The sequence below is a fragment of the Biomphalaria glabrata genome, chromosome 1, assembly GCF_947242115.1.
Source record: "Biomphalaria glabrata chromosome 1, xgBioGlab47.1, whole genome shotgun sequence".
Taxonomy (NCBI): domain Eukaryota; kingdom Metazoa; phylum Mollusca; class Gastropoda; family Planorbidae; genus Biomphalaria; species Biomphalaria glabrata.
In genome coordinates this window covers 5,629,371-5,652,947 of record NC_074711.1, presented here as the reverse complement: position 1 = coordinate 5,652,947, position 23,577 = coordinate 5,629,371, and the positions used below count along the sequence as shown (strand labels likewise).

Sequence of the window (23,577 nt, the reverse complement as noted above, 5' to 3'; positions counted from 1 at the left end):
TCTAAACGGGACGGGCGGACGGACAGACATCGCACGCAAAACTAATAGCGTCTTTTCCCTTTCGGGGGCCGCTAAAAATTAATTAAAAATTAAAAATTCTAAAAGGACACATTTCTCTTATAGCAACTCTTTAACATTCCCAGTTATGACACAGCCCCCCCCCCTCCCGTATCCAAGTTTCCAGATTTCTAAACGGCTGAGAATTCCGGTAGTGCTCGAACTCTTTTTGAATCCACGTCTGCTAGTTGCATGATCTGGTAAACAATAGAAGAGAACATGCCCAGCAATGACTCACACATATGTCCAGCACACAATCTGTCCCTCTCCCCCCCTCCATGCATACGTATCACCATGAGCCCCCCACCGCCCCCCCCTCCCACGTGTGGCCATATGGCTGTAAGTATTACAAACTTGATCATACATGCTCAAAACCTGCAGCACCGAGGGAGGCGCGTATTAGGAGATCGGAAACAGGGGCGGCCATATTACACCCAGACTAAACAAATATCACAGGGCGCCATTCACAGAAATACTTGAGCACGATAAACAAAGGAAGAAAGTCCCCCTCCCCGCCCGCCCCAAGCATCGGTGTTGTCAGGGGGCTATTGCATCCACAATCGCAAATAGAAAAACTAAAAATAGATTTAATAAAATGATTTTGGAAAAAAAAAAAAATTGAGGTTAAATTTCCAACATAAATCAAGGTGCGTAGGTTTAAAATTGGCCAGAGGAAAGAGAATATAGGAATTGGGATTTCCGAAGCATTATTAATCAAAGCCTGAAGCTGTTTAGATTTACTTGAGACAATGAATACTGTTGTAAGATTATTAAAGGAATAATCAGATTGTGCTAGAGATGTACAAGATTGATGTATTTTGATTTTTTTTTCTAATATGTTGAATGTATTTGACATTCGCGGTGTGTGTGTGTGTGGGGGGGGGGTGTCAATGAATTCATTCTTACAAATCTTATATCAACTCACTCTGTCTGTCTGGTACAAAGTTTAAACACGTTATTTCTCCCACTTCCCATTCTCGGATCAAGTTGAAATTTTGCAACAATTATTCATTGGCATTGACAAGACATGAATAAAAAAGAAATTAACCAATAAGTCAACTAATTACTGGTAATTAATTATTTTGTTTGCTAACAACTAGGGGGCGTAGCTAGAGTGGGGAGGAGGGAGGAGAAGAATTTGAAAATCCCTCGGCCCCCACTTTAGGGGGGTTCCCAAATGAGTGTCTGAAATTGTTTTTTTTTTATATTAAATATTACTCAAAATGCAGTGGCCCCAAATAGGTCAAGCCCTCCCGGCCCACTAAAATGATGGCAAATTCTTAGCTACGCCACTGATAACAACAAGGCAAAGTAATCCTTCAGTATTCATAGATATGGCTAAATATGTAGAGTTTGCCCCTTAGATCATTGTATACATTATTTCTACCACATCCATTCTCTGATCAAGTTGAAATTTTCAACAACTATTAACTGTACCTAACAAACACGAATCAATTTTTTTTTAAAAGTAACGAATTAGTCAATTTACAATTGGTATTAATTATTCTGTTTTATATAAAATAAGGGGAAAATACACATATACATGTTTACATTTTTGCATGTTGGATCCGGCCTTAATTCTCCTCGGCAATACATGTGCAGAACTACCCACGAGTGTGTGGTGTTAACTATAGCAGTGCCGCTCCATCTGAACAACGGGAGTAACAGTAAACAACAAGTCATGGCAATATTGTACACGCCATTGCAATATTGTACACGTCATTGCAATATTGTACACGTCATTGCAATATTGTACACGTCATTGCAATATTGTACAAGTCATTGCAATATTGTACAAGTCATTGCAATATTGTACAAGTCATTATAATATTGTACAAGTCATTGCAATATTGTACAAGTCATTGCAATATTGTACAATTCATTGCGATATTGTACAAGTCATTGCAATATTGTACACGTCATTATAATATTGTACAAGTCATTGCAATATTGTACAATTCATTGCGATATTGTACAAGTCATTGCAATATTGTACACGTCATTATAATATTGTACAAGTCATTATAATATTGTACAAGTCATTGCAATATTGTACAAGTCATTGCAATATTGTACAAGTCATTATAATATTGTACAAGTCATTGCAATATTGTACAATTCATTGCGATATTGTACAAGTCATTGCAATATTGTACACGTCATTATAATATTGTACAAGTCATTATAATATTGTACAAGTCATTGCAATATTGTACAAGTCATTGCAATATTAATAATAATAATAATAATAATCTTTATTATCCGTAAGGAAATTTGTCTTACAATTTGTGCATTACACCAAACAAAAAACATTATAACTATAAGAAACCAAAGTGTACATTCACACCAGACTCACTCATAATTTACATGTGACAAAGTTTATACCAGGTTGTTCTTATTTAATGATTTGATTGCCAGGGGAACAAAAGAGTGTTTGTGTCTGTTTGTCTTTGCTACAAGTCATTGCAATATTGTATGTTATTTTACTAATTGCTACGTCAACACAAAACATTTTTTTTTGCAAATTTATACAAGTAGTAGATTACATTGCCAAAAAGGACACAAGACAAAAACTATAAGTTCCATGTTTTCATAACAATTAAGGTGAACATTGTTCAGAAATTATTCAAACTTGATGCTCTTTAGGTTGTCTATTGCTATTTGTTCCATGCGTGGGTACCTACGAAATCGAGGTATATGTTGTAGGCCTACACCTTATTTTGTGTATCATCGGTGAGTGTATACTTGTAGCAACTAAGACTAAGCAACTAAGACTACTTGAGCGCTTTCACCAAAGACGCTTGCGCTCCATCATGGACATACGGTGTCAAGGCCGCACTACAAACAGCGATGTCCTTGCGAACGCCGGTATCGATAGTATAGAGGGACTTCTTATGGTCCGACAGTTACGCTGGGCAAGTCATGTATCCAACATGGGAGACGAACTTATGCCAAAGCCAGTCTTTTTTTTTTTTGGTGAGCTATAAGGTGGTCAACGCAACAGGGTGCCCCACTTTAAAGACCAGCTTAGGCGCCAACTTGTCTTAGCTGACATAGAAGAGAGCACCTGGTTGCATGCGTCCTCAGAACGAGACAGTTGGAGGTCACTCACAAAGGCCGCGAGATACGCATTTGAGACCTAAAGAAAATCCGCTGCCTAGGAGAGACGCCAACGGCCAAAAGAAAATCTCAATCGATCACCGGCAGACAATGGTTAATATTTGGACAATGCCCTGGATGTGGCAAAGACAAAATATGTAGGTCAAAGCTGGGGCTGCGTAGCCATGAGAAATACTGCATTCTCATTAATCTTCGGACTCGGACAAGACTTATTATTATTATATGCTTATATAAATTTGCATAAAATTCTTTGCGTTGACATAATATAGCATACAATATTGCAATGATTTATTGTTTTTTACATGACCACCGCCGCCTGAGGAATTATGTAGAGAAACCATACAATTTGTAAGTAAAATAAATTACTTACTTACTTATCTTAGTAATCACAACAAATTTACGTAAGGATCAATAAAGCAGTCTTAGTCTTAGTCTTAATTATTTACAGTGTAACCAATTTTTTATCCTGTTACCAGCCCCCCCCCCCCTTTTTCCCGATTTAAATAGGCCTGTTTTGAAAGTCCCCAAGGGCCGAAGTTTGAAAGGGGGGGGGGGGCTGGGCGATCCCCACCCTCGGATACGCCAGTGCTGTGGATAGAAAATGGTAAGAGCAGCAAAAGATAAATATGATGATTAATTGTTGACCTTCTACCCTTGAAACTATTTTTTTTTTGTCGGCAAAGGGAGGCTAAATATGTAGATTAATTACAAATACGAATTAGTAAAAGTTATTGCCCTTTCGATAGCCGTAAAGAATTTCTTCTACTTGTATGTATCTATTTCGAATGCTATGGTAATTAAACTATTTCGGCTCCCCCCCCCCTTTTCCAAAGAAAGCATTCAAAGCAAACAGAAAAATAAAAAGAATTTAATCATATTTAAAGACCTGAATTATAATTGACAAAATGAATGACTACCCCCCCCCCCACCTCCGAACAAATAAAGAGTCACTGCTCCTTAAATCAACAATGCTCCTCCGTTAAGTATGTCTTTAGAGTCTTGCTTCTCGGCCTTTTGGCTAAGATCAAAGTGCGATATAATGATACCATGTATAGAACAAGCGCTGACTGTAAAAACGTCTGAGCACTTTGGTCACTGGTAAACGAGAACGGATCCTGAAATCTTTGTATCCAACTGGTAAATGCCCGAAAGAAAACTTGACCACCCGAAAGTAACTGAAAAATTGAATTCAGGAAAAAAATAGATTTAAAAATTATTTTTTTAAAATATATTCTTATCTTACCTTACCTTACCTTACCTTACCTTACCTAACCTTACCTTACCTTACCTTATCTTATCTTATCTTATCTTATCATATTTACAGACATTACTTTAAAAAAAGTAAGAGGATGATTATGTCATGCATCTAGTCATGCATGTTAATCAATGACTTAAATTCTGCCGAGTCATTGGTTTTCCTGGCTGGCTCAGGCAACCCATTCCATGCTCTAAAAGCACTAGGGAAGAAGGAGTATTTGTACAAATTTGTCCTAGCATATGGAACGTGAAATGTGCCTTTATCTTTGTGTCTTTATTATATTTTGTTTTTGTATTTGAAGATTATGGCCTAGTTTTGGTTGTCCAACCAGCAGCTGTTCAGCCAACTTGGATGTGACCTCGCCCGGTGGATCATCTTGGGTCCGGGGTTCGAATCCTGGTGAAGACCGGGATTTTTAATTTTCAGGATCTTCGGGCGCCTCTGAGTCCACCCAGCGCTAATGGGGGTTCCCGACGTTAGTTGGGGAAAAGTAAAGGCGGTTGGCCGTTGTGCTGGCCACATGACATCCTCGTAGACCACAGGATCACAATGTCTGAAAGTGAAACTTTTTTTTTTCTATCGCATGACTTTATTTTAAGAAATTGTCACTCAGCTCCAAAATAACGTCAGTATAAAATTATATCGAAAATTTTGTTAGTTTATAATTTTAATTGCTTAGGGTGCAATCAATTCATCTACATAAGTGGCTGAATTTTTTTTAATTAATCAAAGTAAAATCAAAGACCGCATCACAAACCAAGAGATTAGAGACAGGGGTTACTGCAGCGATTAGATCCCACAATGACCTGCTAACTATCGTAAAATAAAAACGCAAGCTAAAAATCTATGGCTATATTACAAGATCTTCTGGGAACAGTACCAGGAAAAAAAAGACGAGGCAGACAGAGACAGCAATGAGGAAGACAACATAAAAGAATGGTCAGGCCTGCCATTGCAAGAGGCTCTAAGGCAAAAGAAGGAAGGGAATGGAGAAAGACGGTTGACTAATCTTGCATGTTACCCCAACTGTCCAACTGACTAAGGAATAAGTAAAGGTTAAAAAAAAATAAATAAAATGAAACTTCATGTCAATACTAGATGCCTAGAGTTAAGGCTATCAATGACAAATTGGCACAATACCAACGCCACACAAAAAAAAAAGACTGGTGTCACAGCTAAATGTGCTCCCTGCGGTACACCGATTCCACGCTTCGACAGCCACAAATTCATCGCAGTTTTTCAACACTGTCAAAACTAAAAATATGTTTAAATTCTTTCAAATTCAATCTAACGCTTTCCACCTTTCATTCCAGCGGTTTTATAGCGTTCCCGGCTCCATTAAAAGAAGAAGAAAAAAAAGGTTACGCAACAGGTAAAACTTGCAAGCATCGCAGGGACAAAAATAGGGGAACGAGAGAAGTAAAAACACGGTCGACGGCGCGCGACCGTCCTCGCTTCGAAATGCGCAAGGCAGAGAAGGGGGAGGTCACGCCGCAACACGGTCTTCTGCCAAACCGCAAAGGGACTGTATTACAAGCGACCGGTGTAAAATTATGTCCCCTTTATTTTTTTTTTTTAAACTTGTGCGGTTTATTTTCAACAGCTTGATTGATACGAGGGTAATGGGAAGTCAACTTCCACATTTTTTTTTTTGATCGCCCTCTCGTCTGCTTGACATTTATTTTTCACGTCTGCTCTTGGTTATTTGACACTTTGGAGGATTTGGTTTCGTCCCCCTGTTTCATCATCAGTGGATATTAGAAGCGAGATTCTAGTGTATACATCTACTAGGTCTAGGTCTAGATACGAATCGCAGAGACAAGAGTGTTTTTGGAGATTTGTATTTAATAGCTCGGGTTATAAGGTAAGTTATTTTCTGTATTTTATGTTTTAAAAATGACATAATAATCGAACATTCTGTATCATATCTTATAAAATGCAATCGTGTTCCTAGGTCAATCTAGTCATGCATGTTAACAAATAGCTTAAATTCTTCTAGTCATTGGTTTTCCTGGCTGGCTCAGGCAACCCATTCCATGCACCAATAGCACTAGGAAGAAGGAGCATTTGTACACATTTGTCCTAGCATATGGAACGAGGAATGTGCCTTTATCTTTGTGTCTTTCTGAGTATTTTATTAAATTTTGTTTTTGTACGTGAAGATTGTGGTTCAGTGTTTTAAATATAACTAGTCGACCCGGGGCGTAGCATACGCCGCCATTTTGCAGGGCCGACCTTAGGCCACTGCAACCTATGCTACCGCAGTGGGCCCCGCACTTTCATTGGCCCCGCGCTAATTCTAGGTGTAAATGATTAAATTAAACCATTTTATAACTTATAACATATTTCCCGCGGCCTCTTGATTTACCAGGGGCTCCTGGAAATCTCCGGAAATTATTAAAATATTTTGAAAACTCATAAAAATCTCCTGAAATATATATATAAAAAAATTGACTTTTTGGGGTGTTATTTAATATGGAAAAACGCCAATCCTACGCGCGATTAAAAAAAAACGGCATTATGCAATACCCGTAATTGTGGAAACTAATGAATTACTTGAGATCAACAATGCTCGAAGATAGATTGAAACATTTGGTAATTCTTGCTATTGAACGTGATCTATGTAGGAAACAGAATTTTTATGATACAATGTATGACTTTGCTACACACAAGGCTCGTAAAGTAATTCTGTACGTATAAAAGAATGAATAAAATGCAAATACGAATTTATTTTCTAATACAAACTCTTAATTTTCAATTATTATCCGTATCCCTACCCAAACTGCTACCTGCGCAAACCGTTTCGCATAGGGCCCCACAATGGTTAAGTCCGGCCCTGTTATTTAGTGACGGGTGAATAAAGAGTAGATTACTTGCTCTCTTCCCCCCCCCCCCCCAACTTTTTTTTTTCTTTTTTTTTTTCTGAGCCGTGCTGTCTGTCGCCGCGAAAGTTAACGTGTGTTAACTCTAGTCCGACTTGCAGAGATAAAAGAGTGATCTTTCCATGACTTCCTGATGGTGTCAGGAATTTTTGAGCCATGAAGAGAATTATATATATATATATATATAGATTGCTACAATTACACTAAAATAAGCTTTGTTTTTTTTAAAGCATTTTTAAAATGTTTTTCTTGTAAGAAAATAAAGCTATAGATCAATATCTTTTCTATTAGATGTAGGCTAGATCTGTCTTGAAGTCTGCTATAATCCATAGTACAATGTATCAGTCTTCCCCTGGGTATGAAATTTAAACTGAACCTTTGTAAAGCGTGTTTGTTCATTCACTTCACTCTGTGTAGTTACACTCAAACAACAGAAACTGCCGTGAATCTAAATTTTGCTTATTTCTACTATGAGATGTTGTCACATCAGCGACCTGCTTCCCCCCCCCCCCCCTTTCCCGCATTTATTTTCCTTCGTGCTGCCTGGTGGTGTTGTATGCGGCGGGCTGTCGTTCAATGGTCACATAGTCCCGGGTTCGAACCCTGCCCGCCACTCCCCCCCCCCCGGTCCTGTGGAAGGTTTGGGCTAGGATGAAATTATCTTGAAATCTGAAGGAACATCCGAATCGTGTCAAAAAAACTGGACAAACATCTAACCAACGTTACTGTGTGAATGTGCTGACCGACGGTCACTATCAAAGTAATAAAGTATTAACTCTTAGCGTCATGTGTGGGCTATAGACAAGGTGGACGGAGTATTGTCTAGACTTCAGAAAATGTTATTTAAAACAACTTGCTGGCAGGGGCGTAGCCTGAATTAGTGGTGCTGTAATTCCTCACCGTCGAATGGCACCGAGCTCTTCGTAAAATAAAACTCCTCCGGAACTGCTTAGATTCAAAAAGGGAGAATGTCTTTGGGTTTATTTATAATTGTATTATATTAAAATATTATTATTTATACCATTATGAAATAAAAACATAAATAATGTTTATTAGCATTTACCATAACATCTGGCATTAAAAAAAAACAACCTATTCATTATAGAGACATAAACATTTTATTAAAAAAAAACAAAAAAAACAGGATTTAAATCTCATTTCAAATTGATTTTGAGCGCTCAGCCAATAATAGCATGCTTGATATGGATTCTAACTTAACAAATATCAACTAATAGCCTTCAAAAGAAAAGGACTAATCTGATTGGTCACTCTATTTATACGCTTTCGTACAGAGAAATCTGATTGGTCACTAATCTAATCAAGAACGAGGAAGAAGAAGAACTAATCTGAAAGAGCATTGAAAAAAATGTAATGCATATGTATAAAGGCTTTCACACAGAGATTAGTCACAGCCACACACAGTCACACACACACGCGCACAGATAAATGAGTTAATAAAGTTGCACAAATTGTTGACCTAGTTAAATTTCACACGGAAGACGCTGCTTAAGGCGTTTCTTCGCCTACCCAAACTTCAATGATTGCTCTTCTTAAGCTGGGAAGAAAATTAATAATAAAAACCCCTTCGGGATAAGGCTATTTCGCCCACTTCTCGTGCGTTGCCAGGACTTCATTAAAAAAGTTAAGGTCCCCTATTGCCCCTTTGGGCAGTTGCGTAAACATTTGGAGCTGCCCCCTATTGCCCGTTGGGCAGTTGTTTCAAAAAATTTTGAGCTGCTTTCCCCCACCCCACCCCTTTTTATATTCATTAATCAACCATTGTGTTCTGACAAAAAGGATTTTGGATAGAAAATATTTTTTTTTTTTTTTGCTTTGCGTGTTTAATTAAAGGTTATCTCCAAACAATTTAATATTGTAAATTTTTTTGTATCGGCTTTAACCTGTAAGACCACATGCTCAAATTATAGACATAAAGTAAAAAAGTAAGCTACCGGTACCCCTTTCAGACCTTGCGATCTACAGGGCAGAAGATGTTAAGGTCATCTTGTTTCTTTGGCCGACGGTTAACGAGGAGGGTGTCATGTGGCCAGCACAACGACCAACCGCCTTTACTTTCCCCAACTAAATTCAGGTACCCATTAGAATTGGGTAGACTCGGGATTGCCCTAAAAATCACAAGTTACAAAAATCCCAGTCTTTACAGAGATTCGAAACCAGGACGCTAGATTCAGAAGCCATGCACTTTCCTACTTAGTCACCGGGTGTAGTTTATTATAACCATAAAACTTGCTAATTTCTTCTTCTTCTTCTTCCTCGTTCTCATGTTTATGTTGGAGTGTTCAGATGACTAGACCAATATATGAGATGAACTGTTGGAGTGTTCATATGACTAGACCAATACATGAGATGAACTGCGCAGTGGTTTCCAAATCAGGGAGCTCTCCATATAGTTTTCTTTCTATTGGGGTGTTTTGGGGCCAGTGTCTTATACGGGCCTCTTGGTAAAGAGAGCCTTGCTAATTTAAATTTGTACAAGAAAGAAAATGCTTCGAAATTTAAGTATCTATGATTATGAATACGAATGGGATTAGATCAGGGGTTCTCAACCTGTGGGTCGCGATCCCTTGAGGGGGTCGATTGACGATTTGTCAGGGGTCGCCTAAGACCATCGAAAATATGGATTGTATTTAGTGTATTCTTCTATTGCTGTGTATGTTATGGGGGGGGGTAGGGTCGCGTCAGAGTGGGGGATAGTAAAAAGGGGTCGCCAAGCTTAAAATGTTGAGTACTGCTGAATTAGATGAAGGAACTAAGAAGAGAATAAGCTATTTTACACTAAATTTGACTACAAATCCCATAGTTTAAACTAAACTTTAAACATAAGTCTTAAATTAAATGATTCATTATGAGAAAGGGGGTGGGGGAATTTTTCCACCCATGTTAAAATTATAAGCAGTATAAAATATAGAAGGCATTGTAGCCATTGTTCTGAGCACACTAACCTCTCGTAAGTAATAACAGATAAACATGTCAACCCGTGACAGTCCGGTATTGTGTCCCTCCAGTTATTTGAAACCATTAAAGAGATAGAAGTGTATCGTACAGACAAAGAATCCAATCCATCTTTCGTAATTACTCTCTGTCTGGTGCACAGTGCGAGCCCTGTAGCGAGGTTCAAGAGGTCTAATAAACCTGTTTTATCCTAGAAGAATAGGAGATAAATAAATGATCATGGCTTTCCAAAGTTTAAATCGATTAATTTTTTCGTATAAATATATTTTTTTGAAAGAAGAGAAAAGATTAAAAGTTGACAGGGAAAGGTAATTTACATTGCCAGGCAGTTTTTTTTTTTTATACAGTAAAATATGTCGCCGCGACCTCGCTGTAGGTCACCATGACCTCTCGCACCTGGATCAAAGCCGAATATTTGACTTGACAATGGGAGCCTTGTCCAGGGATGAGCACATATCGGCCACATCTTTGAAATTCCTGCTATCTGGCAGATAGCTCTAAAAATATCCGGCCGGGGACGTGCCCATAATTTAAACTTGTCCTGAAGATGAACGCCTGGCCCGTTTAACGGCTGCGGTCTGATACAAAGATTGAGACATATCGCATTCCTTCACTTCATTGAATCTCGACTTGTATCACGAGAACTCTCAGATTCTAAGAAATGGTTAGTTGAGTAGATACTTTTTTTAAAGCATTGGTTCTCTATCGTCGTCTATGGAGTATATCTCCTACCATTCCGGACTAACGATACCAACGTTGATTTGACCCCATTAAATTTAATTAATTTTTGGTTCTATAAACTTTAATTTGTGTTATATAAAAAGAGCATGCATTCTTCTATAATTAAATACCTTGATTACATACAAAAATGTTATTGAAGTTTATTCCTAACAGGCCAGTGAAACACACAATGAGCAAACTGAATAGGCCCATCGGAACGTGGAAAAGTAATTACGGAGAGAAAGAGTTAAAGCTCTTGAAATAGTTACCTAGATACATTCAATTTTTACTATATAGATTCAAATGTCCTGGGTTCGATTCCTGATCGTGGCAGTACTATGTAGATTCAAATGTCCCGGGTTCGATTCCTGATCGTGGCAGTACTATGTCGATTCAAATGTCCCGGGTTCGATTCCTGATCATGGCAGTACTATGTAGATTCAAATGTCCGGGTTCGATTCGTGATCTTTGAAAGTACTATGTAGATTCAAATGTCCTGGGTTCGATTCCTGATCGTGGCAGTACTGTGTAGATTCAAAAGTCCTGGGTTCGATTCCTGATCATGGCAGTACTATGTAGATTCAAATGTCCCGGTTTCGATTCCTGATCATGGCAGTACTATGTAGATTCAAATGTCGCGGGTTCGATTCCTGATCATGGCAGTACTATGTAGATTCCAATGTCCCGGGTTCGATTCCTGATCGTGGCAGTACTATGTAGATTCAAATGTCCCTGGTTGGATTCCTGATCATGGCAGTACTATGTAGATTCAAATGTCCTGGGTTCAATTCCTGATCGTGGCAGTACTATGTAGATTCAAATGTCCCGGGTTCGATTCCTGATCGTGGCATTACTATGTAGATTCAAATGTCCCGGGTTCGATTCCTGATCGTGGCAGTACTATGTAGATTCAAATGTCCCTGGTTGGATTCCTGATCATGGCAGTACTATGTAGATTCAAATGTCCTGGGTTCGATTCCTGATCGTGGCAGTACTATGTAGATTCAAATGTCCCGGGTTCGATTCCTGATCGTGGCATTACTATGTAGATTCAAATGTCCTGGGTTCGATTCCTGATCGTGGCAGACCAATAGATTGCGAACGTAAATGCCTCTTAAATCATTCTGGTGTTTTATTTTTACTTTTTATATCTTTGGGCCCTGATGATCTCTGGCAAACATCGGGATACTTGCCTTCACGTCTGCTTCCATATTCGTTAAGCTTCAGACTTTTGATAAACTGTAATAAATAAATTTGAGTTCGATAAGGACCGAAAGAACCAAAAAGTCCTTCCTATGACGCCGAAGAGTGCTTTGCGCCTGTTCCTAAAATAAAACTAAAAATATACATGAATTCTGAGGATGTTTAGATATCTGGTCGTCTGCGGGCATTCTTCTCAAAGCTTGCTCTGAACATTCCTATATGCTGCATATTCTTGATTTGATATTCTAGTGACCCAGTTAGCCAAACGACTCCAACATTTTCAAAAAGATGAGAACCGCTTCTCACCTGTTTAGAGTATGTTCTTGTCCAACGTAAGAAATATCAAAGATAAGGTTCGAATAGGAAGCGGAACAGGACGTGATAACCAACCAGATAACAAGAACATTAATGTCCGAGGCAGACTGTCTGACTCTCTCTCAAACGTTTGCAATTAGTTTGGCAAGCAAGATTAACTATTGACAAAATTGGCTTATTAATTAGCGTACATTCCAATGTCGGACACATTTTTGGAGGTGGTCGAGAAATAGGGTGTTTCGGCGAAAATTACCCGTATGTCTAGCAAAAATCTTAATCATTAAGGTAAAAATAATTGAAATGACATTATTTGGGACAGTTTGGTATTATAATATGAGATTTTAGCTTTTACGAAAAAAAAAATGAATACATATTTTTTAAGCCATTGACAGTGGGGAAAATACACAATATAAATTGGTAACAAAATTTAAAAAAACAAGTCCGAATGGGCATAAGAGATGTTGATTAAGTCACGGATGAGATTTTAACTATCTACTCTTTCACCAAGCCATTATCCTCGAGAAGGCATAGAGCAGAGATGCTCAACCTTATTCGGCCGTCGGGCCAATTTAATTTCCAACACTCGTGTCGCGGCCCACATCAACATAAAGTTAAAAAAAAAAAAAAAGAACGAATATAGACAATAAATCATTTTGATGAGAAACCCGTGAATCTAGTGCATACATTAATTCATGAGAAGTTGATCTAAAACCAACTTCGAAATATCTAGCTTCATAGATGAGGTGCCTAGTCGGAGTTTGATTTCACAAAGCTATTACATGTTACATTCTTTCATAAGAGCCACTCTTTCTTTACATACCAAATATGTTGACTTATTATTGGCACCAAGCCATTTACCCTGACGTAGGGGAAGATACATTTTGTAAACTTTTTTTGTGGATTTTCTGCATTTTATGCCGACGTGTCGGGCCGGATAGAATCTCGTCCTGGCCCGCGGTCCGTATTTTGGGCATCACTGGTATAAAAGTTTTACTTCTAATTTTCCAGACCTTCCCTAAGGAGCGCCACGAAGCTTGGTCACCACCAGGTTTAGATCGGAAATCCTTTCTGTCCTTACGTAAATGTGATGACAACTTAAACATTTTATAGCTGTGAGACACTTTAGCTTTTTATTTGTTTTTAATGTACTCTCAAGGGTGACGACAACTACAAGACGAAATAACGACACCTTTGGCTGCTAAAGTTATGTTTCTCTAGTTGGCAACACAGTGCTAGCTCGCGTGACTATTGCTTGTTTTGCCGTTGTTTTAGCACTATTTTCCCACTGTTATCGTCTCTTTATTCTGTCACATTTTGCCCTAAGTCACAATTTTATTGACGCTGCACTATTTCAGTATCTCGCTCTCCTTTTGATCGTTCCCTAATCTTATAAAACAGAGCTTCACCTACACTTATTTCCTAGTCTGTTGGACCGTTGGGGCACCACACAAGATTTGTCGATCGGCCTTCTCCATTCCTCTCTCGCATTTTTGATTGGATTTTTGAACCTCTTTGAATGGCAGGTCGGTCCATTCTTTTATGTTGTCTTCCCATCTAGGTGGCTGCCTGGTCGTGCGGTTTGCGCGCTGGACTGTCGTTTGAATTTATCGATTGTCCTGGGTTCAAACCCTGCCCGCTCCCGTCCCCCGTCGTCCTGCGGGAGGTTTGAACTAGGAAGCAAATTATCTTCAACTCTGAAGGAACATCCGAAACATGTAAAACATTTTACAATTTACAAACGTCGCTTTTTCTGTCCGCCTCTTCTTTATCCTGGTACTGTTACCCGAAGGAAGGTTTTTTCAAGCCCCAAAGATCTTATAGTATCGCCATAGAATTTTAGTTTGCGTTTTTTTTTTTTTTTACAATAGTTAGCAGGTCATCCTGGGGTCCAGCCGCTGTAGTAACCCTGTCTCTAATCTCTTCGTTTGTGATGCGGTCTTCAAATGTGATACTTAGGATTCTCCTCCCTAGCTCTGCAGTCAGCGTCCAAGACTCGCAAGCGTGTAAGAATGTGTCCATCACGAGGGAGGGCATCAGTCTAATTTTTTGTCGAGGGCTATGCCTTTATCTTTTTCGGCTGGGGGGAGGGAGGCATATAAGATTCAGACGAGCTGGTCATGGGTTTCATCGTTGTAAAAAAAAAAATAAAAATTTAGTGCACTGGAACTGAGTCTCTGCCCCTTTTATTTAAAAAATGTGGGCAGAAGTTCCGAGAGCCGGGAAGCACTGCTTCATGGGCCAGATTCGTCTCGAGGGACATTGTAATCTTTGTAATAAAGGTTACGTTTTAATGGAAACAAGGCTATCGATAAATTTACGAAATGGGGATAACCGTAGATGGCACGACCCAGTGATTATAGAAAATAGGTTGTGTTTGTAGGAAACAAATAAATATAGGCCTACTACTTTGTTTGGGGGCGCTTTAAGAATGTCGGATGTGCTTCTTGCGACAACATGGCCGAGCTGTGTTTAAACCGAACGTGGCCGAGATGTGTTTAAATCGAACATGGCCGATCTTTGTTTAAATCGAACATGGCCGAGATGTGTTTAAACCGAACGTGGCCGAGATGTGTTTAAATCGAACATGGCCGATTTTTGTTTAAATCGAACATGACCGAGCTGTGTTTAAACCGAACGTGGCCGAGATGTGTTTAAATCGAACATGGCCGATCTTTGTTTAAATCGAACATGGCCGAGATGTGTTTCAACCTTACATGACCGAGCTGTGTTTTAACCAAACATGGACGAGCTGTGTTTAAACCTAACATGCCCGAGCTGTGTTTAAACCAAACATGGACGAGCTGTGTTTAAACCTAACATGCCCGAGCTGTGTTTAAACCTAACATACCCGATCTTTGTTTAAACCTAACATTGAGTATTTTAAGGAATAAGTAAGACAAACCGCTTTCACCGGTTCATTTCTACACTATTATCTCTACTTCTTTTCGGTTGTATGTTTTTACCTGCAAACGTTCACCATTAATACAACCAGGTGTGCAAATACTGCCAACGGCAGGTACATTTCTTCTCCATGCAAGGTCACAATATTAATGATATTTGCGTTTTACGTCAAAATATCGCGTGCCGTGTCACACAGTTCGTCAAAACGGACCCCTGGATTGTAATGGGGGGTGGGGGTGGGGGGACAATAGGGACCCTGGTCCTATCAACTATGATAGAATGTGTGTTATTGCTTAACCGCTATATACCGTACTGCAGTATAGACATGCATTTTAAGGCATGAGAGAGATATAATGGAGTTTTGGAAAACGTACACGGAAAGGGTAGGGGGTGGAGAGATAGAGCGAGTCACGACGCACATTCCTGTAACAATGTTATCAACGAATTGATCAAATCCCTGAAGTAGGGCACTCAATCCGGTAAACTGCTTAACCCATCTAGAATTTCTGTGTTTTTTTTTCTATTCCCCCCCCCCCTTTTAAATATTTTTTTCTTGTCTACTTTTCGAGAGTTGGCTCATTGTCTCGCTGCGACTGTGTTTTTTGAAAGCTAAGAGCCATGAAATTTTAGTAATATATTATGACTTTGGGAAGCCACATCAGGGCCCCACTTACGTCAAAGCGAACGAAAGTTTCATGTAACAGACGAACACAGGGCGAAGTGGGTGTTGCTTAAACAGATATATAGGCAGCTAACAAGCACCTCTTTGCGAAATGCCGAAGGGGGCCATTAATCAGAGACTGGCTTCAAGAATGTCTGAGTTGTGTTTATTTCCTTTGTAAATCTTTCATGTTAGATTAAAAGCTGTTTAAGGCTTATTTATAAAATACACAACATACTTTCGAAGATAGGTCTTATCTATCTAATCTATCTATCTATCTATCTATCTATCTATCTATCTATCTATCTATCTATCTATCTATCTATCTATCTATCTATCTATCTATCTATCTATCAGTCTATCTGTCTGTCTGTCTGTCTGTCTATCTATCTATCTATCTATCTATCTATCTATCTATCTATCTATCTATCTATCTATCTATCTATCTGTCTGTCTGTCTGTCTGTCTGTCTGTCTATATATCTGTCTGTCTGTCTGTCTATTTATCTATCTATCTATCTATCTATCTATCTATCTATCTATCTATCTATCTATCTATCTATCTATCTATCTATCTATCTATCTATCTATCTATCTATCAATCTATCTAAATTCCCTTCTTTTTTTTCTTTCGATCTATACATTCTCTCTTTCTAATTCTTTCTCTCACTCACTCTACAATATGTATGTATGTGTATTTAAATTTTCAGCTACGATAACTGCTAGAGGGCTTTTTCAGGAGGAATGCTCCCGTCGCCTCAGTGTGGCCCTCCTGTGGAAACGTCCGCCAGGGGAAACGGATAGGCCAAGTACGGTAGCACACATAGCTCTCAGTGAGTTACCACATGTACGGTCGAGAGACTGTACACTGCACGTGGTAGGGATGTAACAAAGGCTCGCTAACCCGTCCAACCCCCCCCCCCCATCGATTCGTTCCCTAACGGGGGCCTTACGCGCTGTGATGGACCCTCGCACGGGTTCGGTGGCACATTATAGGCATACGAAGGGCCCCCACGCGGCTCGGCCTCCGGCCTCGCACGGGAAAGGGAACTCGTGCGGGGCTGAAGGGGGTCGTGACTAGCGACACACCGGGTGTAAATACATGATCACTTCGGATAAGGCGGGACTTCGGACAGAGGGATTGGTGAAGAGCCGATGCCTCATCCTGGCCATGGATAAAAGCCTTTCCTTGGTCAAGAGGTCCATAATAGGGAACGGGACGTTCTCGGACCTTAAGGACATCTGAATCAGAGGGCCTTATTGAATACGTTCAGCTCCAGTTCTGTAATTGAGATACTGCTTCTAGAGTTCTAGTTATTTAATTGAGATACTTCTTCTAGAGGTTCAGTCATTTAATTGAGATACTGTTTCTAGAGTTCCAGTCATTTAATTGAGATACTGCTTCTAGAGTTCTAGTTATTTAATTGAGATACTTCTTCTAGAGTTCTAGTTATTTAATTGAGATACTTCTTCTAGAGGTTCAGTTACTTAATTGAGATACTGTTTCTAGAGTTACAGTCATTTAATTGAGATACTGCTTCTAGAGGTTCAGTTGTTTGAGATACTGATTCTGGGGGTCTAAATCTCTCTCAAGTTGCCTCGTTGGCTTTTATAAATTCTACAGTAAGATTAAGCAAAAAATAAAACCAACAAAAAAAAAAAACAACAACAACACAAAACTACTTTTGGAACCTAATTTGATTTTTCTTTTGGTGCAACACCTTTGATTGTTCTTGTCATTCTGTCCACCAATGTAGAATAGGAAATGCAGGGAGCATTTACCAGAGGCTGCGGCCTACTTGGACAACCCAAGCTATTGGACCTGAGACAAAAATCTACCTACTTAACACCGTTGTCATTCAAACAGCAATGCATGCGAGACAAGGAAGTCGTCTGCCAAAAGTTGAGACACGACTAAATGTGGCCTAACAAATGGTTAAGACGGAATTCAGGAGACAGTTCCAGAGATCGGGGTCTCAAATAAAGAAATTCTTTGCCAAACTGGGACTCGTTCACTTAATGAGGTTGTGGCCGAGCGTCGCATGAGGTTAGCTCAGTGGTTCTCAACCTTTTATGCTCCTCGACCCCTTTTTACAATCCCCCACTCTGCCGCGACCCCCCCCCCCCACACACACACACATACAGCAATAGAAGAATAGACAAAATAATCCATATTTTCGATGGTCGTAGGCGACCTCTGTTAAATCGTCAATCGACCCCCCAAGGGGGTCGCGTCCCACAGGCTGAGAACCCCTGTCGTTAGCGGGACATTTCCTCGGACAGAATGATTTACGCATATCATAGGAGGAAAGTGCAAACAGGGGGTGTCCTCGTATAACTTGGCGCCATACTTTCAGAGCAGTGGACACACTAAGTTGGAAGAGGCTTCAGACATCGCTAGTGACAGCTCTTTATGGAGACTCCTTGCCGCCAAAATCGCCGAACGGCCCGGGAGGATCGAGGCTGAAGTCATCCAATGTAGATCGTTCACTAGCCTTGTAGAATCGATACGATATCAGATACTTACTGCAAACATACACGTAGGCAAGGCCGGCCTTAACAGTTGCGAGGCCCTATGCGAAACGGATAGCGCGGGGCCCAGTCTGCGTAAGGATGAGGATAAAAAGTGAAAATTAAGAGTTCGTATCAGAAAACAAATTCGTCTTTGCATTTTATTCATTCTTTACTACGTACAAAATCACGATTCAATTTTTATTTTTAAATATCGCTTTTGATTTATTTTTATGAGATCGAAATAGATTTAGATCTACATTTATATGCCAATGACACTTATAGTAAAAGAAAGTAATGTAACTTCCGGATTTGGTTAAAATTCGCCTTATTATTACAATTTTTTTTAATGAACGCTGACATTACCTTTTTAAATCGCGAGTAGAATTGGCGTTTTCAAGTTGGAATGACACGCCAAAACGACAATTTTGTCCATTTTTCATGGACATTTTCATGAGTTATCTGGAGATTTAGAATTAGCGCGGGGCCTACGAAAGTGCGGGGCGACCGCATAGGTTGCATTGGCCTAAGGCCGGCCCTGCACGTAGGCATTCTAACCAACACACACGCACGAGTAGCCACTATAGTGGTGTAGTTTCAATTCAATGTCAAGGTGAAGGACGGTATTCTCCCCAGTCTTTCCGTTTGTTTGTTGTTTGGAGCAAATTTATTGTTTGGTAACCGCAATACAAACTTTGTTTGTTGGTTTGTTTCTTTCTTTGTTGCTAAATTAAAAAAAAAAAACACTGCCTCCACAAAATGTAATAAAAATATAAATTTAACAAAACAAAGAAGACAAGACATAAAAATCAAAGTCATATTTTTTCTCAACTGAACTTAGAGCTGACAAACTTACCGCACGTTTGTAATTTATCCCATTATATCCCTGACATATCACACACACACACAGACAGTATACACATCACACACACACACTATACACATCACACACACATACAAACACTAAACGCTCTCTTATAGAAACACACCCTCGCGAGATGCCATATAAATCTATAGACACGCACATACACACATCTTACATCTAAACACTGCTCTAACTCGTAAGATAGACAATTCTAGACTTGACCGTGTTCATTTTATTTTTAGACTCATTCTTTTTTTTTCCCCTTCTTTTCAAAATTAAGTTTGGCAGTTTTGTTTATATCACCTTCAATGCCAGGTCCCACAGGTGTGATATTTCGGGTAGGATACCGAACTATAGTTCACAGCGTCTTGGGTTTGTTTACACAGAAACCATTAGAATTAATTCAAATGATACAAAATGATATTTTTTTATTTTTTTTAGAAGCATTGATTTTGCAGTAAAACTCACTCCAAAGTATTAAGTATATATTTTAAAAAAAATGAAAAGGTTAGCTTTTAAAAGTAGCCGGTGCTTTAAATTTTTGAGATCTAAACGTGACATACCTGCGGACAGACAGACAACACAAAACCAATTTCGGTTTTATTATTATTATTTTATTTTTATTATTTTTTGTATCGGAGGCCGCTTCTAAATAACAAAAAATAGGAAAAGACTAAAAGATCGCTTACACTTACAGATTTACTAAAAGTTCTAAATTTTTTTTAAAATTAAAGATGGTCAATCAAGATAACGAAACTCAAGCTTACTTTAGAAAAAAAAAAAGATGTTTAATTTGGGGATGGGGGAGAGGGGGGTAAGCAGACGAGGACCTGGCATGGGCTACGTGCAAGAGATCAGCGGCGATGACCCAGAGATCCAGGTCACTGTGAGCGCTTTAGCGAATCATTAGATTGTTTTTGTTCATTTATTTTAAACTCTATAGCCTACGTGTTTGATCCGCTCCGAGCGATTGGCAGCGCACCTTGTCCAGGTGTCTTCGTGATCAATGTTACGCTCTATCGCCTTTTATGTAACGAATGGTTCCTGTGGATTGCAATGAACCCTAATACTATCCGACTCTGTTTAAACATCAATGGTGTGGGTCTGTTGAGGATATACGCCGTTCTATTATCCCCCGCGACCTTTTAAAACTGTTCCTAAAGTCTTCCGTTAATTAATCTTAACCCATAGAGTGTTCCCCTTACACGGTGCCTATTACTCAATGATAAGAATAAAACTTAAAAGCAGCGATTCTCAAACTGCCAGACGCGAGGTATAGTCAAGGAAAGTGGGGTGGGGTAAGCAGTCGGTCTTATTTGTATTAGGACTAAAAAAATCCCATTTCCAACTTCCAAGTTCTACTGCCTGGGGTGTCTCTCAAGGTCGAAATGTCATCATGATCATCACCACATCTCAATTTGAGTGAGGGCTTGAGAGGCTCTATTTCATTATGTCGTACTAGGTACTATAGCTAAATGAGCTGTTTTCTTTGCAGGAGAAATAATTGTAGAGCACTTTACCTTTGCAGGTGTTCAGTGACAGCCTTGGTTTTCTGGTCAGGTTTATTACGGGCTCTACGCCTAGAATAATGCATAAAGTGATCGTCAATAAATAACAAAAGCCTAACAGGAACAAGAGAGACGCTATTGTTAGAGAATCACAAGACTGGATCCCGATTTATTCAGTCTCATAATTTCATTCCCTAGTTGTTTTTTTTTAGCCTAGACACACTAGAGCCTTTCACGAAGTCAAGTCTCTCCTGATCTCTCCAGGCAAAGTTTATTCACGATGTTGTTCACCTTATCTGTACCTATTTCTTAGTCTGTTAAACAGTTGGGACACCATTCTCCGTGTCTTTTCATATCAAATCTTGGATAGAATCTCTTTAAATGGCAGACCCATCCATTCTTTTATGTTGTCTTCCAATTGCTTTCTCTGTCTGCCTCTTCTACTTTTTCGTGGTACTGTTCCCTGAAAGAAGGTCTTTGCCAGCCTGAGGACCTTGTAATATGGCCATAGAGCTTTAGTTTGCGTTTTATGACATTAGTTAGCGGGTCATCGTGGGGTACCATTGCTGTGCTAACCTTGTCTCTAAACTCTACGTTTGTGGTGCGGTCTTTGTATGTGATACCTAGGATCTTTCTGTAGCACCTCAATTCCATTGCTAGGATCCTCCTCACTAGTTCTAAAGTCTGCGTTCAAGATTTGCAAACATATGAATGGCCATGACCACGGAGCGTATCAGTCAGATTTTTGGTATCGAGGGGCTATGACTTTGTTTTTCCATATTGTTATGAGTTTTGCAAGTGCTGCTGTAGGCTGTGTAATTCTGGCCAGTAGTTCAGGTTTAGTCTCATCATCCATAATGTTGCATTTTCTAATATATATATATATATATATATATACCTCTGTGAATTCGATCATGAAAATATCCTAGTTGTCCTAGAATCAAGATAAGTGCTAACAGGTTAAATTTGCGCATTTTTTTCCTCCACGGCAAGGGAGGGAATAAGTGATAGGGGAGATTATACCGACACAACATAAACCGAAAAGTAATAAAACACACTTGAACAAATGTCGGAAATAAATGTTTAGTAAAGTTATCGTTAAATAATTTTTAAAATATACCCAAGCCTTTTAATCAGCACCACAGGTGCGACTTATCATCTGTGTTTTTAAAGACAATCTGCTATAATGAATATATATAAGCCCTCTACGTATGTACCTTCCCCCCCCCCCTTTCCCACAATCCCAAACACCAATTCACCATTACCCACTGGAACCATTTCATAGGTGACAGCTTTCCTTCATAGCCTGAAGTCTTCAACAAACATTCGTGTCAGTTATATGACATCACCAACTAAACAGTGTCACAAAATAATCTCTAAACCGTTTTCTCTCTGCGCATAGAGCATACAATGTCAAATATACTCTCGACTTATGTGGTTTCCAAAAACCGCGTCAAAGTTGACACGTGGTTTCTCTCCCCCCCCCCTCTTTTTTTTTTTTCCACTCGAAGATCAATTTTAAAGCGCTTAAGTCGCAGATTACACCGACTAGCCGACACATACATGGTCAAACACACTTTAAAAAAAAAAATAAAATAAAGTCTTTTAAATGTTATCTTTTTTCCCGCCTTTTTACTTCGCCCTTTTTTTTTCTCCCTTTAGGTTCCGATTCCCTCCCTTTTCATAATGAACCAGCAGACTGGCCAGTGGTAGACCAAAAGATGACAGCTGAAAAGGGAGCGAGTGTATAAAAAAAAAAAATAAGATGAAATAACAAGCAGACGCACAGAGAAGAAGAAAAAAAAAACAACAACACAGCCCTTTGCCCACTCCTTCACATATTGGAAGGACGAAGTCACAGCAGACGACGAGACTACGGAACTGGTCTGACAAATCTGTCGAAGGCCCGCTAACTCCAAGCGTTCACGTCTGCTTGTTTCCACCATTACGTAACAATACATTCCTGTTATTTTATTTCTATTTCACATAGTCTTTTGATACAAGGCGTTTCATCTTTTAAACAACTAAAGGGAGATAAGTTTGGATTACGAATTTCCTCAAGGACAGTTTGCTCCTGTAAAGTAGGATATCGTCTGCTATCAGAAGCGGCATTGCAAGGTAAGTGAATTTTGTAAATGGTCCTCATGAATAAATATAATTATCACTTTGATCTAGATCTATACTTTTTTAAAATCAGAGATTCTCAAATCTGCATTCAATCTGTACGTTAGATTTTAAGTCTAAGTCTATAAAATATTTATATAACGCTGGAAAAAAACATGTCTTTCAATGGTAACATTTTTTCTTGGTAGACAGTACTTCTCGAACTTATTAAGAATGCAGTGAAGTGTATGGAAGGACTTGCTAATCTCACATTCATTACATTCATTGTCCGTCCATTGGAAAGTGTTATAGACTTGCACTGCTTCTTGGCCGATCACATGCAATAATGTCATAGACTTCTCTGCTTTTTGTATCCAGTCCACTTGCTATCGAATATATTTGAAAGGATTGTTTGAACCTTTTCCAATTTTCTGCTACGTTGCCATTTAATTCCAGCGGTTGTGGCGGGTGGAGTCGGTCCATCTGACACCATGTAATAGA

At 39.2% G+C, this 23,577-nt stretch overlaps 1 protein-coding gene across 1 annotated transcript in view; it reads left to right on the top strand.

The window, feature by feature from the left end:
* The first annotated feature begins 5,924 nt into the window (after positions 1–5,924).
* The window catches only part of LOC106070965 (thrombospondin type-1 domain-containing protein 4-like), a 150,564-nt gene continuing 132,911 nt past the window's right edge, over positions 5,925–23,577 (top strand). Inside the window, exons 1-2 of the mRNA XM_056018267.1 lie at positions 5,925–6,299; positions 22,636–23,091. The gene's annotated coding sequence lies outside the window, so the exon portion shown is untranslated. The remainder of the gene's footprint in view (positions 6,300–22,635; positions 23,092–23,577) is intronic.